This window comes from Meleagris gallopavo, chromosome 19 (genome assembly GCF_000146605.3).
Source record: "Meleagris gallopavo isolate NT-WF06-2002-E0010 breed Aviagen turkey brand Nicholas breeding stock chromosome 19, Turkey_5.1, whole genome shotgun sequence".
Lineage (NCBI taxonomy): Eukaryota > Metazoa > Chordata > Aves > Galliformes > Phasianidae > Meleagris > Meleagris gallopavo.
This window is the reverse complement of record NC_015029.2, coordinates 6,245,770-6,261,862: the sequence shown is the minus strand read 5'-3', so window position 1 is coordinate 6,261,862 and position 16,093 is coordinate 6,245,770. Positions and strand designations below refer to the sequence as shown.

At 43.5% G+C, this 16,093-nt stretch overlaps 1 long non-coding RNA gene across 1 annotated transcript; it reads right to left on the bottom strand.

The window, feature by feature from the left end:
• Nucleotides 1-2,028: 2,028 nt before the first annotated feature.
• On the bottom strand, nucleotides 2,029-9,544 carry LOC109370480. The gene is made up of 5 exons (XR_002120634.2): nucleotides 9,460-9,544; nucleotides 7,379-7,515; nucleotides 6,677-6,764; nucleotides 5,284-5,466; nucleotides 2,029-2,391 (listed from the first exon to the last, which is right to left on the bottom strand). It is a non-coding gene; the product is annotated as an uncharacterized LOC109370480 (long non-coding RNA).
• Between the last annotated feature and the right edge of the window lie 6,549 nt (nucleotides 9,545-16,093).

The window sequence follows — 16,093 nt, the reverse complement described above, 5'->3', positions numbered from 1 at the left end:
CAAGAGCTCAAGGTATTGGCACATGGAATTTATAAAACTACATTCACTAAGCAGATTAAACAAGGCACTGCTAGCACCCATGTTCAGATTTTCCCCATTGTTTTACATGGCTGCCAGCAAGAAATCATTACCAACAAAAGCTGGCATTAAAATGTACCTCTTCTAGCATATGCACTTCACATCTCAGTGATGTTCCTTTGAGATATGTGATCGCAGGAGAAAGCTTCCTGCCGCCCGGGCCTCTGCTCCCCGTGACTCTGTTTGCTGGGCTGTGGGCTGCAGAAGGCACTTGAGCTGCCCTTCCTTGGCCACATAGCAGAGAGAAAAGCCTGGCTGACAGCAGCCCATGCTCATCTTTGAGGAGATAAACAGTTCCTCCTGCTTTTAAACCATCTGAGGGGATAACGCATTTATAGGTGAAAACACGTGGAATGGGAACTGGTGTGTCAGAAGGACAGCAACAGGTTAGCAAAATGCAAGTTAAGAAGTGTAGAAATAAAGAGGAGCCCTAAGATGAAGCCACTGGTATGAGTCTGAAGGCTGGATTGAGTCTTAGCACTCTTGCTGACTTTCTGAAACTGCCCATGTAAGGCAGTTTTCTATCTCTTGTATCATAGTTACGTGTGATACATACAAATGTATTTCTTTTCCAAAGTGTCACTGCAGGGCAGAGGGACAAAGAATGAAGAACTTAATGGAATAACCCAAAAAAAAGGCTCATCCTTCCCCTCCCAGCTCTCAGCATGCAAACAGCTTCTGGAGCACAGGATGGAAGCACTGTTGTATCGTCAGATTCCTTTTCCTCGGAACACTTTCTTGCCCTCTCATGTACTCATGAATTCAATGTAAATACTGAACTTTCATCTTTGCCAATGTGATTCCTGCACACGGAGCCACAGGAGTCTGAAAGAAGAGGTCTATAGCCCTCCTGCTTTACATTCTAACTCCTGCTACTGGTGCGCTAGAAATGGAGAGCTACCTCATTCCATATGCAATATGTAAGTAGCTTGACAGGGATGTCTCTTTACAGCTAAAGTGTCAGCTCTACCTAGATGGATTGGGGGTCTTGAAAGACTCTACACAGCTCTGCATCATCGTCTGTAAAGAATTCAGTAAGTGTCTTAAATTCCTTGCACAGCAATACAAGCAACTGCCTCAGCTTCTCAAGGGCACTATACCTTTGATAATGAATATATTTAAACAAAAGGGACGCGGGGGGGGCGGGGGGGGGAACCTTTGCTGAATATAATAGAATGCAGCTTTCTACTTTCATATTTCACGGGACTTGAAGGTTCATCATTTATTGAAAATAAAGCTGTGGACCATTGGAAGCATGCTGTCTGGGTCTCATTTTCAGAGTGCAATGCTTTGCAGTGAAATTACAAGGAAGTGCTGTTCTCAGACACAGCCCTGTGTTCAGAATTCTCCAGGCTCTTCCCTCACTTTTGCCCTGCTCTGTTACAGCTTGTTTCGTCAGCTGAGGAACTTCTTTTGCAAATCTGTTTTCTCCTTTCTACTTGAAAATTATATCCTACGTAGGAGCGAATTTCCATAAGCCTTCAGGACTCGAGATTTATTGTTATTCCTCATTGACCAACAGCCAAATTAATTTGATTAGAGCGCAGCTCTCGAGAGGCAGTTTTGAGGGAAGCAGAGTCCAATCACAAAATATCGGGGATCAACAAACGAGCAAAACCCCCCCTGGCAGCATTCACTGCTTCCTTCACGAGCTGAACTCCCCGCACATCAGCAGCATCTCCAGCTATTGCCTCACCTGTCACAAGACATCTTCATTGCCATGGAAGGACCAAAGCTTGAGCTGCTGGGAGCTCAAAGCCCACAGTAACAGGCGCTGCTAAACAAACCCTGCAGGAGGTATCAGTGAGCTGATGGGAATGAGGCAACCGAATGTCAAACCCCAGGCGCAAGCACCGGACAAAGGGGACTGAAAGTGGCAGCTGGTCCCTGCTTCGTGCTTACCAACTGGTGCTGAACAACAGTGGGGAGTGGGGGGGGGGGGGAGGTGCTTTGAAAGAGGCTTGGAAATGGCAAGCAGCGTTTTGCAGCGATAGAACAGCAAGGAGAATCATCTGCTGTGGGACAGCTCTTCTGTCTGCAGTTGTTCTCTGAGATCAGTGCTAACGCGTGCCCTGGGCACGTTCCCAGAGGCTGAGGCCATCAGATCAATGGGCCGCACTCCCATCACCTTGCAGTGTGATATTTGCAGCTCTCACAGACTGCCGGAGCTGCTGGGTCAGTGTCCTGAGGACAGATCTCAATGGAAACCTTCCGTGCTGCAAACATTGTTTGGGAGTTCAGGAGCTCTGTTTCCCCGGAATCGATACTGGATGAATGCAGTAGCGTCGTACCGGAGGCTCTGGGAGAAGCCAGCTGTAAGATGAGATATGGAACTGAAGTGTACTTGTAATACCTCCCTGTAATATTTTAACAATTCAGCCACAGCTTTGTAAGGCAGATGATGAGCTGTGCTGCACAAAGCAGTGCTAACCAGAGTAACCGAGTCCTCTCGCTCTGAACCTTGCCCCTCTATTTTTATTTCTATATAGTATCCCTGACTTGAGTTCTTGCATGGTATTGCAATGCATAATTGAACTCCTATTATTTTCCACTGCAGGAGTGGCTGCATTCAGTTTTGGGTGGAATTTCTCTGGAGAGGTTAATCTGCTAAAATACCGTGTAAGTGCAAAACTATTAATTGCTACTTCTCTATTTTTAAGCTGGGAACCAATGGCTGCAGGGATGAAGTTGGCATGCTGGCTCTCTGAGTTATTAAACGCACTCACCCTGTTGTAGAGCAGTTTGCTCTCCTCCTTTCAACTTTTGCTTTTGCTTTATTTATGTATTTATGCAGAAGAGCGCAGCGATCAGATTCTTTATTTTCTTTTTTTTTCTTTTTCTTTTTACACACTGTGAATGGTTTCCTAAGCACCAAAAGATAATTTGGGGTCTTTATTCCAAACATCAGCATCCCTTCTCAGTGCTGGTTCCCCAATTGTACTCACATCTATGAATCCATACAAAGAGCCCTGAAGAGTAATATATAACCCGATGGTGCAACAGGCCAGGAGACAAAAAATAGCCCATTAAGAGGACAAAGCTAATCAATACAAATAGCAAAGACAAAGATTTTAAAAGCATCTCAATGAAGTCAGGCACAATCTTAGCAGTCAGTCAATGAAAACTGAAGTGTGCCGGGGAGGAGACTGGGGGGCAAGTCAAATGGGCACAGAGGAGAGGAGCCTTCTTAGCAGACTCAGACAGGTTTCCTCCCCAGGGTGCAGGGCACGTCCTGGCTGCAGCTCAGTGAGTTGGAAGGAAGAGCAGCACTTGAAGAGGTGAAATGCTGACAGCACACGGGAGAGGTCAGTTTGGGCTCCTTCCTGCCTCTGCTGTTCCCTAACTCTTCCAAGCACACTTAGGATGTGAGCAGCAGGGTTACAGATTACCTTGTGTCAAAGCACCCATGATCACTCCTCCTCTTCTGTTTCCAGACTAACCCATTTTTCAGGACAGATGGCATTGTGGTTTCATTCCCTACGTGGCAATAACTAATCTACCCAGGAAGATGGCATACTAAATTGGTTTTGTCTCCTCATCCCCACAAGTAAGGTTCTGGATTTGATACCAGGGTAGCAGTTTGCACTGCTATTGCATTAGCAAGTCCTCAGCTCTCAGAAGGAAACTCTGAGCATCTCTTCACCCTGTGTAACACAGAGCCCAGCCACAAAGGCATCAGCACTGTGGAATTAGTATCAATAAGGCAAAATGGCAATCAAAGTTTTCCACCCTGTGCAGCAGAACTGGCAGAGGAGGAAGGATGCTTGGCTGCTGTAGCTTTGCCAGACCTTGGCCTCTGTTGAAATTGCTACAAAGGCAGAAAATCACTTCAGCTAGCACTGAAGGAAGCAGCAGCACTATGGAACTGCACTGGGATCGTTAGAGTGGTTAATATTCAGCAGGCATATTGCTAAAAAGACAGTGCATGCTAAGAAAAAGAAAAAAAAGAAAAAAAAGCAACAGAGATACAAACAGTGACAGTGGGATTTTTGTAAAGCAGATAGCAAGTATCCATTAAGAGTGGAACCAATGCCAGGGCACATTGCAGTGAGGTCGTTGTGGAGTGGTTGTGGACCAGTCCTGGGCAATGTGGGCCATATTTAAGACCATGAATTAGAGATTAAGTACTTTTTATTGCTTTACTGGTCCTCCAAGGATGGCTCCTCTACTTTGGCACACAATATTCCTGCCAAGCCAGCACTGAGGCTTTGACTGGGGGTCCAAAAGAAATAGTCCTTGTGCCTGCACATACAAACAGATATTTTTCAATTAACCTCATTTAATTAAATTAAAAAAAAAAAAAGTACAGAACTGAAGGGACTCTTGGGACAGGCCCTCAGCTGGAGATATCGGCTGTCATCATCAATGCAATGCAGCTGTAAAAGGAGTTCTCCATGTACACACAGACTGTAGTCCAAAATGTGCTATCAGGCGGAAAAAGCAAATCCCTGTGAAGGGCCACCTCTTGCTATAATGCAGGTCTTTTCTATAATAGAGTCAGCTCTGATATAGGGCTATTGCTGCACTGCGAGCTCTAATAAATATTGATGCGTCAAACTGTATGCCACCTCTATTTTGGGATGGAGGCAAAAGGCAGCCTTACAGAGAATCAGTTGCAGCCTTGCTAGGGAGATAATGCATTCCCAGGGCTTCTCTTAGGAATATTTACCTTTGCAATGATTGCACCCTGCATTTCTCCAAAGAATCAGCCCCAGTTCCATTTCACTCTATGGAAGAGGCACGAGGTCTGCCTGTGCTCAGAGCATTCTGGGGGTGACATCTGCACATCTGCCCCAATGCCCACCCAGCATTTTGTCATGCTGCTCCTCAAGGTCATTCCCTACCAACCAAAAAGTCATGTGCTAAAAGCCAACCAACCCACCTTATAAAAAGAGGCTGATATTTACAGGGTATTTATTTCTCGTGGTATAATAGCTCTACAAAAAAAAAACAAACATGAATATGTATGTGTGTGTCTTATTAGATAATCCTTTCATTTTCTTGCCTGCACCGTGTCTCTGTATTTAATGTCTTACCTAAGCACATCTGTTAGTATTACTAGACCAAACATCTGAATGCACGCTTGCCTTTAGACATCACATTATTCTAAACATAGGATACAAATGTAAATAAATATTACACTAAATATTTATGTTTAGTATCCCATGTAACAATAGTTTATCAAATATTTACCAGCCTCCTTACCTGCACTCTTGTGGGCATAGCTGCATTGCTGCTTATGCTACGGAGTGCTCTTGTGGTTGAGGGAAGCTCGCTGTTACAGATTCTATAGCAGCCTTTCCACAAGGCTCTCATTAACGTCAGGCCAGGTGTCTGTGGAGCAGCAGGGTGTTTCTGAAGTGCTGGGATGCCATGCACAGTGTTACGCTGGGAAAAAAAAAAGAAGAGAAAGCAAAAGCAGCCTTTGTTTGTTATGAGCCCTGATCATCGGCTTCTGCTCACGATATGTCGGTGAAAAAGAACTGTGTGTGTAGAAATGTGGTTTTGTTGGGGAATAAACCTCTCAGGTTAGGAGGCAGGAGAGGGTCAGAAGAGCATTGAGATGTTTCCTTCAGCAGAAATTCAGTGGGGCTGAGAAGTGGATGAAGGTCCCACTCCCTGTGAGTACAGACTGAGGAGGAAAGGGGAGCATGTGCTGCTATCAGGAGGATCTGGGCAGATTTAGGGCTAATTCCAGCTTTGTTACACTTTGCCCTGCCAGCAAACACTGCTGCTGCTATTCACTCAATATAGGTTCCAGCAGAAATAGTTTTCCTGCAATTAGTTGGTGATGTTACTCAGAATTTATGCAATCTTAGGTGGCAGCAGCCACAGTTCTGACTCCCTCGGGTCCGTCTCTAAGCAAAGTTTTGTATTCTCGTGATGCAGAAAGGCTGAGTTTCCCAACAGCAGACAACAAGCTTTGGAAAAAGACATCCTAGAAGAATCCCAGCAGAAATGATGCTTTGATTCGAATATAATAGCAAAAATGTACCTAAAAGCCTTGTTCATTATGCTCACTGCTAGCTAAGTTATTAACAGAAATATGACAGGGATGAGGAAGAAACACAACTTCTTGCTTTTCGGCAGATTTTAAGCAAAAAACTTAGCTGCAATAGGCTGATGTAGTTGCAACTGCATTTATTTCAAACAAACTGGCTTTTCTGGGTCAAACGTTGACACTGGAGAAGATCTGGCCTCCCACTGCACAGCAGTGTGGTGTCAGCCAGCAGGGCTGGGGCTGAACTTGGTCAGGAAGAGGAGGCTGCAATGGAAATGGAAGGAAAAAAAAAAAGACCTCAAAAGAAAGCCATTAAGTGCTTTTTCATCCTAACCAAGTTCATCGCAAAGGGTGGTTGGGAAAAGGGGTAATACGAGACTTTCTTATTGAAAAAAGTATCGATTGTTAGGAATCAATAGCATTAAAAAGCTGTGGCTTAAGCAGCAAGCTTTGAAGGACTCCACGAGCTGTTCCATTCCCTGCCTGTTCTCCTGCCAGAGCTTGGATAGCTTTCACCTGCAATCCAGCAACTGCAGTGATGTGATGGTGGCCAATATGTATTAAAAAAATTAAGGTGTCAAGTGTGAATTTTATTACCTCTGCAATCAGATGCACTTCCTTCACTCAGCTCATTTGCAATTAAGTCCAGCTGTTCTCGGTAGAAAGGACTCTTCCAAGGAAATTGCTGTAAAAAGTAATGGCAGGATTTTCCTTGGTGCTTTGTTGCAAAAATTGTTTTCCTAATAGGCTTGTAAAGGGCTTTGCCTTTTTATTCAGTGGCCAAGAGGATATCTGTCATTTTTTCAGGCATTAGAAAACAAATATGTCAGTGCTAGGGCCCATAACATTTATAAGGTATTGCAATAGAGAGCTTTAAACTTGAAGGAAGGTGTCCCTGCTTACAGGGCTGGAACTGGATGATCTTAAAGGCCCCTTCCAACCCAAACCATTCTACGGTTTTATGATTCTCTGAAAGGAAGTTTTTGAAGTCTTATTTGTTTGGTCTGCAGAGGTTTTGGCTTACATACGTAGGGCTGTTTGTTAACTGACAAATCGGACAGAACTGGATCAGTGTTCTGCACTGGGTTTCTCCTGTCTAAAACTGGGTATGCCAGCCAGAGATGGGCACCAGACTGCAGAATTCAGAGCATGATCCTTGGTGTCAGTGTCACAGGGCAACATCCCACAGCAAGGGCCAGAATAGAACACCATGAGCTCACAAAACTGCAGTGCTGGGACTACTATGAGAGAATCTTGTTTGGTTTTTAGGCCAATGATGAGAATAACACAGTTTTGTACCTTCTTGCTGTTGTGTCTGAAATGATCTTTTCTCTTTTTGTCACTCAGGAACAGCTTAGATGTGTTTTTTCAAATCTTCCAGCAATCCTTTTAGCAACATTCCCAATCTGGGTGCTGCTGTCACTCCTGAGCAGAGCCTAAAATAAAGCAGCGAGATTTGTACTTATTGACATTATTTTAAGATGGAATGCTGAGGCATTAAATAGGACAAAATGAAAGGGAAACACTAATACATGAAGGATAGGAGACACTGCTATTGCGGATTTCTTTTTACCCAAGCAGAAATAAGACTCCTCTAATGGTGAAATACGACCCAGCTTTTGCAGAGGGAGTAATCTGCTAATTTGTTTAATGGTGTATCTGTGCAGGAAAGCCTTGCAAGGAAAAGAATAGAGAATAGATGAAAAGTGCAGTCATTTTTGGAGGCAGAGTTCAGCCACTCTTCATTCTCGAAGGCAGTGACCAGATTCCTGTTCTGGCAGCTGTGAGTACTGAGGAGAAAACGACAATTCCTGGTTGTAAGCTGTGTTATCGTTGCCATATTGACTTGCATGTGAAAGTAATGTCCTACCAACAAAACCCTTCTGCTGATGCAGTAGAAGTCCTTCTGCTACTACAGTATATTTGAAGGACCAAATGAGCTGCAGGAGAAGAAATCTCCTGTTGCTAGTATATAGCTACCTTGGCAAACCTTCATGCTGTACAATCCCACCTCCCATGTCTGCAAATAGCAGGAGTTAGCTGGCACAATTTGAAACAGTTCTCCAAAATAGAGTAGCAGATCAAGTTATAGAAGAAATCTCTGCTGAACATGTATGCTCCCGTGTACAGGCTTGAGAACAGATTGATAAACCTGTTAAGAGATGATTAATCAAAAGGTTTCGGATCAGTCAGAGCTTGCTGCAGAGGAATGTAAAAAGATGAGGTCTCTGTGAGAAGATTGGCTTTTACAGAAGAGATTAGAAAATGACCTCAGTAGCACATGATTAACAGGGAAGGAGAGAACAGAGAGAACATCTTGAAGTTCACGCTTGGGGTGAAGTTGTACGTATGTGTTTTACCTATTCAGCTTGCTTGGTTTTGGTTAAGTCGCTGTCTCCAGGATAAGGGATGCACTTTTCAGCTGGAGGTGTTTCCTGCAGACAAGTCTTAATGTTTGCTGTGCTATGAATTCATCAACTGGGTCTCCCCAGCAGGAGTGGGAGGAAAAAGCAGGGAGCACAAGGAATTAAATAGGTTTGCTTTTATGAAGAAATGCCTAGAGCTTGCCTGTGATCCATAGGCTTTATAGGCAGCGCTCAGAGAGGGAATGCCCAAAGCCACCACAGGGATTGTGGATAAATGACAGTGACACAAAGGTCTGGTGCAACTCTAGAATGAATAGTATTGACCTGAATGACATCGTGTCCCACTGCTCCCGTGCTGTGTTGCGTTCCTTTATTGGATACGTGGTTGTTAATGCTGTGCCATGGAGATATACATCCAGATGAAACTCGGAGAAGGTCCTTCCCTCCTACAACTTGGTTAAGCTCTTCTTTTCTCCAGCTTTTGCTATATTTAGAGTGGTAGTTAACAAAGGTTTCAAGAAGAAACATCCAATCACAAGGGAATAAAAGACAAAAACAGGATTTCTGTGCTTCTCTTACTAGCTAGCAGGATTCCAGGGAGCACACAAAGCACTGCTTCCCAGCTCATTGACACCACTTGGATGAGAAAGCTGCACGCAGAGCTGAGGCTGCATGGTCTGCTCATTCATTGCAGTCCTTTGCATGCTTCTTTTCCTGCCTTCATACTTAAGGCTGATACACAGATGCTTTAAAGGTGTCTGAGTCACATTTCAGCTGGTTTCTGGTAAGAGAAACAGCACGAATGTGCCTTTTCACTCCATAACAGAGCAATTGCTATAGGAAGCTGGAGACCTGGTCTTGACTGCTCCCCACATTAAGTGCATTTATGGTTTGTGAGCTGTGATCCATCAGGGAGGTGCATGACAGCTTCTGGAGAAAGCTTTCTAGGTCTCTTAAGGATTCCCGCAAGCATTATTCAGTCATCACATTCACAGCCTCTGTATCAGCACTTACCGCTGGCTTTGGCTTTACTGAAGAGGGGCATCTATAGAAATCTGGCTCTGTTTAAAATAGCAGATGTGCTTAAGACAGAAATCTGGGTTCCAATACAGCGCTCTTTGTGAACAAGCAGGTCCCGCCTAGCATCTCAATGTTGGGATATTTTTTTTTTTAATTTGTATTTTTTCCAGCTTCACTCTAAGCTCAGAAGGTGACCAGAATTAATTCTTCTTTCATACATATAAAAATCATGCATGAAGTTTTGGAATTGGAGCGTTCAAACCCTCCTGATAATATTTTCAATTCTCAGACATTTGCCTTCTGACACTCAGAAGACACAGGGAATCTCTCCATGATGTCACGAACATCCTCATGAGAGCACACGAGAGCAGCTTTGCCACAGGAGATTATGGGAACTTTGGGACCTGAGTGGCACTGTATGGGAACTTTTGAGTCATGGCCTGAACCACTGATCGAGCACCTGGGAAAAGGACCAGGTCAGCCATGGGAGCACAGGTGAAGGCAATTCATGTGTGTGACCAGAAGGGGTGGAACCTGGCTGCACCTCTCTTAGACCTCATTTAAGGGCTGACTGACACTGGGGTGGGGTTTTTTTTTCTGGAAATCCTTCTTTGGTGGAGCTTTTCCCTGCAAACCTGGAATTTTCTGATATGGGTGAGCAATCTTCTTCCCTTCCTTTATAGCATCTTTCTGTCATGCAGGTCCTTCCATCGTTACACCTCTGATATAATGCCTTTCACATCATATTGATCTGTCCAACTGCCACACCACCATATTTATCTGTCCGATTGCTACTGGCACTTTATGCAAATATGCAAAAGATCTGTTTCTTTGATACCTGAGGTTTTCATTGATATCTGGTGCCTTAGTTCCCATAACACTTTGTAGACTGAGCTACATAGGGAAACTGTTTTGTCTCCTGCTCCCTCTTCCTGGCAGGAAATGCCTGGTGTCCATAAGCAAATTACCTTCTAGCAGCTTATCTCATCGCTTTAAAGGAATAATTAAGCAATTTAGAATGAAAATAAGATTGCTTGGCACAACTCTTGCCTTCTCCTTTTGCATTTCTTGCAGCAGTTTGGCACAGACTGAGCCAGGTGCCTATGCACAGCTAAGCCCCACACACAATCAATATCAGAAAAGATAAATCAGCTGCAATTGACTGCAGGCTGCACTGCCACTAAGTGACGATGAAAAACGATCACTACTTGAATGCACTGCATTTTTATCTTTAAATCTTTCAATAGACGCCGTGTCAATAACAGAGCAGTAAATAATCTCTAGATAGAAGCAGAATCTTTTTGTTCAGTCTTTTTTTCCTTTTTCTTTTTTTTAAGAGGGAAGATGGATGTCACATTTATTTATTTATTTTGAGACCTTAAATGCTGAAGTATGGAATAAGACCTGCAAATTCCAGGAGATGATTGTTTAGGCAACGTCTGTCTTGTTTCAGGAAGGACTGACTGCTTTCTGCTTGAAAACATAGCTCAGTTCCACAGAAGGAATGCAGCAAAGTAGCTGTGAGCAGAATATGCAGAAATAAAGCAAATAAGGATTTTTCTACTCTTGTTCCTTTGGGGATAATATATCACTCTGAATTGGATTCAGCTGACAGAAATGGCCTTTCTTTACTTTAAAATGCCTCTGACCTTTTCCTCAGCTAACTGGACACCATTTACCATATTGGCCCGAGAAAAAAGCAAAGTCTTTTTTCGGATAACAGCGTCAGGAAAAAAATCCAACTTGTGCTGGATCTTGCTGATCACACGTGGCTCTGCTCCTTCCCTGCCCATGCGACACAAGCAGTGTGCCTGCAGTGTGTGTGTAAGCTCACACTGCCAAAAGGAAGGGAATGTTCAGTTTTAAACATGTTTGACTAAAGTTATCTTTGTTGTTGGCCTCTCTCTCTTACAACTGGAGAAGAAATTAAAAGAGGGATGTAACTAAAGCTGAAGATTAGAGGGCAAGACTTTGTTGTGCGGTAGCTGATGCTTTCAAGACAGTTCAGCCCAGTTTCATCTGTTAAAAATCCTGCTGAGATTGATTGGTTGATGGAGAGGTGTTTATGAAAGCCAGTAAGTAACTTAATTAGGATGAAGAGTTAGGAGAAATCTCTTGGCTTTTATGACAAGTACTGGAACAAATGGCTCTTGGCATGTGGCTGGTGGAATGGAGAAAGCTAAGCTCAGAGCTGGGCAGGATGGTTGCTTGGCATGCTGCATTTGTATTTAGAAGCAATAAAGCTGATGATAGCAAAAATCGTGCTTGAATCTGATTCATATCAGGTCTCACTGCCATAGCAAGGCTCCTCCCAAATAATATTTACCAATTGGGATCTTTAGAGCACTTTGAACACGATTGTACCACGTGGGTTTTTTTTCAAGAGACTGGGGGAAAGCAACCTCTGCTTGTCTCAGTTGTATGCTAGTTTGGTCCTGCCAAGAATGACCATATATTGTGTGATGGACTCCGTCATACCAACGTGGGAGCAGATACATGGCTGCACCTCTTCAAAGACATGCTATATCTCGTGAATGTGCCCAGCCAAGTATGGAATAACCACTATGTTTCAAATTTCTCCCTCCCTGCTGTAAAGCCCTATCTCAAGGGTTATGCAAGGAACTCGTAAGGGTGGAATTAAAGCATCATATTCAAATTCTGCTGACCCTTGCTGGGCAGTGAAGCTAGAATGACTGTGCCAAATACTGGCCTCCTATGATAAGGGAAGCGGAGTGAACCAGTGTCAGATAGAAATCCTGAGGGATGAGACAGAATATTCAAAAATACAACCCAGCAATAATAATTAAAGAAAAAAAAATGCAAATGGGATTAAACCAGAAAATTCACAGAATTAAGGACTATCCCAGAATGATGTAAAAGCCTTATCCTGCAGTCCTCAGGTAGAGAAGACAAGTTTAACTGATTCTGATACTGCAGAATCATCATTGGAATCAAGAAGCAGCAACTGGGTCATTGTGTCTCAGACACTTGCATAATGCAGAGCTACGTGGCTGTTTTTGCTGCTCTTTTGTCCCTGCTGATGTCTTATTTAACCTGCTTTGGATAGTTGTCATTTTGAAAATGTGCAAAATAGATTAAATTTTAACTGCATCATTTAAAAATACATGTGCAGATTTCTGAAGTGACTGGGATCCAAATGTATAGGGCAACAGAACATGACTCAAAGCCCAATTTAAAGACAGAAGTATGTTTTGAGCAAGCATGAACAGTTAGACTGAACAGCAAGGCAAAAGCATGGGGATTTTTTTAGATGTTGAGTGGACTAAATGCAATGTGAATTTATCTGCAAACCATCTGTGATTTCTGGTATTTTTCGATGCTTTCACAGCTCTAATTTTAAGCAGTTACGTAGCCTTTAAAGAATGATAGGTTCTTCCCATTTGGTTTTACATCAGACTCCACACTTGATCACTGAATGCTTGAAGAAGAGGCTGAGTATATTCCTCTGCAGAATAAAACAGCATCTTTTTATTTTTGCAAGTAAAATGTGACATATTTTGGGACGGATTTTCTACATGCATAAAATACATCATGAGTTCTGCTGGTTTACTTTTTGTGTTTAGCTTTACGCTCCTCATGCAAATTCAGTGCTGGGATAAGGTGCTGGGTTGACTTCCCTGGAGGCTGAAACTCCAGACACAGCACGGAAGAGCAGCAAATCTCTCTGAATCACCTTAAAACTGATATCAAGAGTGCTGGTTCCATCAGACAAAAGGGAAATTGAGAGTCATCATCCATCCAGTCCTTAGCAGCTCTGCTGACAAATCTGCTGTGTGTGATGTGGATGCTCTATAACCACAAATGGAAAGAAGAGACTGGTCAAGGAGCTGACCAGCCACCCCAAAAGTGTGATTCCCATACTTGCAGTGACCCCGAGGGAGACTGGAAAGTCTTCAGGTGTGCTTTCCATACACTGTGTTGGGAGGGAAGATCATCTCTAATAGGAGCTATGACTCCTGAGAGCCTGAAACTGTTCTGAGCTAACTCCAAACGCCCCACAGGAAAAGTGATGATAACCACATTATTGTCAGCTCTGCTTGCTGTTTCACTCTTTATTCTGGCAGAAGGTTTTTGCTCACTGCTCTTGGCTATAGTGGGAGATTCTGATTCAGGGAGCAATAAGAAATGGCACTGAGGATGAAGGCTCCTCCACATCTGGAAGTATCTTTGCCATTCCCACACTGTCTAGAAGCAGGTAGGATGCATTCTTTTTTCCAGGAAGAAACCTCAGACATGGGTTCATAACCCCACAGCTTCTCTGCTTTGAGATTGCATTGTGTAGTACACTCTGTGGCAAACTGAGGACTGAAATCCTGAAAGAAATGGATGGAAAAATTGCCAGAATATTTGACTAACAGTGTTATTGAGCCTCACAATTATTTGAACAAAAAACCCATATCCGTTTATTACATTTATCTGAACTGCTGTCAAGATTGTAGCGATGAAGCATGAAGAAATGAAGGGGCCCTGCTGGTGGGTATCAGTCCAGATTGCCACGGAATGAAGATCAGCATTTATCTATTTCAGAGGAAGATGAAGATCGTTTCTTACAATGTCATTTATTATGTATTGCAATATTTTTTGCAATGTTTATTTGTTTTATCCAGGCATTTAACACAAGGCTACCTGCACTTGCTATGAAACTCAGTAGTGATCATTAGTTTTCTCTCCTGGCAACTAATTATTTCTTTTTAAATGTGAATGCTTTTCTAATTGGGCCCTTTCTTCCCTAACAAATGACTTACAGTGCTTCTGAAAGGATTTAGAAAGCATCCCAATTCTTTGGTGTTGCTGATTAATTACAGCCCACTTAATTCCTAGTAGCTGCCATATGAGTACCATAATGTGCTTTGGTGTGAAAGGTTCATCTTAATTACATCTTCCCCAGACAAGTTTTTGCTTCTTGAGAGAAGCGTGCTTTACTTGTCAAGCTGCATGCAGTGCTGCTGTGGATTGTTACCTCTTTTCCTCTACTCACACCTCTCCACGTGAGTTCAGAGCTTACAAACGCTACCAGACAGGCAGCACCCAGCATTCAGTTCTGTCTCTAGCTACAAAACACAACCAGAACTGGCAGAACACTGCAGTCCGCTCCATCCCATCTCTTAGTCTGTCCACATGGCACGGAGCAGCAGTGTGTGGAGATAACTGGGCTAGCTGCAGTGTAATCATGTTGGCATAGCAGTCTGCCAAAGCTGATTAGCAGTGCTGAGAGGCAGCGTGCATTAGGCTGGTCACAATGCTGAAATAACAGAGCAAGCTGCTCCAAGCCTGCAGCTGCTGGTTGCATCTCTACACCCCAGTGTGGATTTAGCCCATGTGTCTTTTTTTTTTTTTTTGAAGGGAGATCACCAGGTCCTGAAACTTCTGTTGAAGGCTTTAAAGAGTGTCAGTTCTGATGCTTTTCAGATGTGGGTATGCGTCCAGGCTAGGCCACCCACATCATTTTGCAGGTGCCCACTCAACAGCTGTCAGATAGGAAGGAGCAGTGCACATTTTCAACACCAGTTGGATTTTTGTTTTATGTGTACCTAGTGACATTAAGGCAAAAGGAGGTACCCTGGCTTTCTGTAACGCCAGCTTTGGATATGGCTGTAGTGAAGATGGAATTACTGCATTGGTCGGGGCAAGATGGCACACAAGGAATACTTCTTTGGGGAAAAGAAGCAGCAGTGTGCAGCTTAGGCAAGGCATGCCCTAAAAACAAGCACACCAAACTATGCAGGCTTCTGCTTTTATTGGGGGCAAATGAGGAGAAATAAGAGGGAAAGGGAGTTTTGGCTGGAGAACCTGACTCCATTTCTGAAAGGAGACACAGACTCAATCCATTGCTGATTCTCTGCAGTACAGCACTATACATTTCACTGCTTACGTGGGCTGAGCTATATTGCTTCAGACCATATTGCTTCCAGTCCTGCTTTACCTCTGTGCTGAGATAGGAGAGCATTATTTAGATCAGAGCTGAAGAAGCATACCCATTCCATTTGCCTGATTTTTATGCAAAGTAATAGGGTTTCACTGGTCAGTAACTTGCATGTAGTCTGGGAACATTTAATTGATCAGATGTGATTTTCAGAATCCATGGGATGATAGACAGGAAAGTGTCACTGAGCAGAGAGCAAAGCCTCGCTTCACTTGGCCACTGACACCTCTGCTGTTCCTTGGCAGACTCATTTCCATTTTACATATTAAAAAAACAAAAAAAAACACAAAACATCTCCAAGTAAAGAATCTGTGCGAATTGTGCTTGCTGAATTTAATTAATACCTGTATGGGAGAGGTTGTTATTTATTCTGGAAACTGAGAAAACACCGATCTCAGCCAAGGGCTGGTGGTTGCATCAAAAGCACCAGCAGCTGCCATAAAATCAAACCAGCAGTGCTTATTAGCACAGTGCTCGCACTTCCAAACCCCACAGGTCTTTGCAAACATCAGATAATTAAGGCTAGGTCCTCACCCTGTTGACTGAAGAGCACCTGTTCGTGGGTGTAGGGCAGACAGAGGCAGCCTTGCAGCAGCAGGACAGGGCAGTGACAGGACAAGGGGGAATGGTTTGAAACTGAGACAGGGGAGGTTTAGGTTGGATATTAGGAGGAAGTTTTTCACC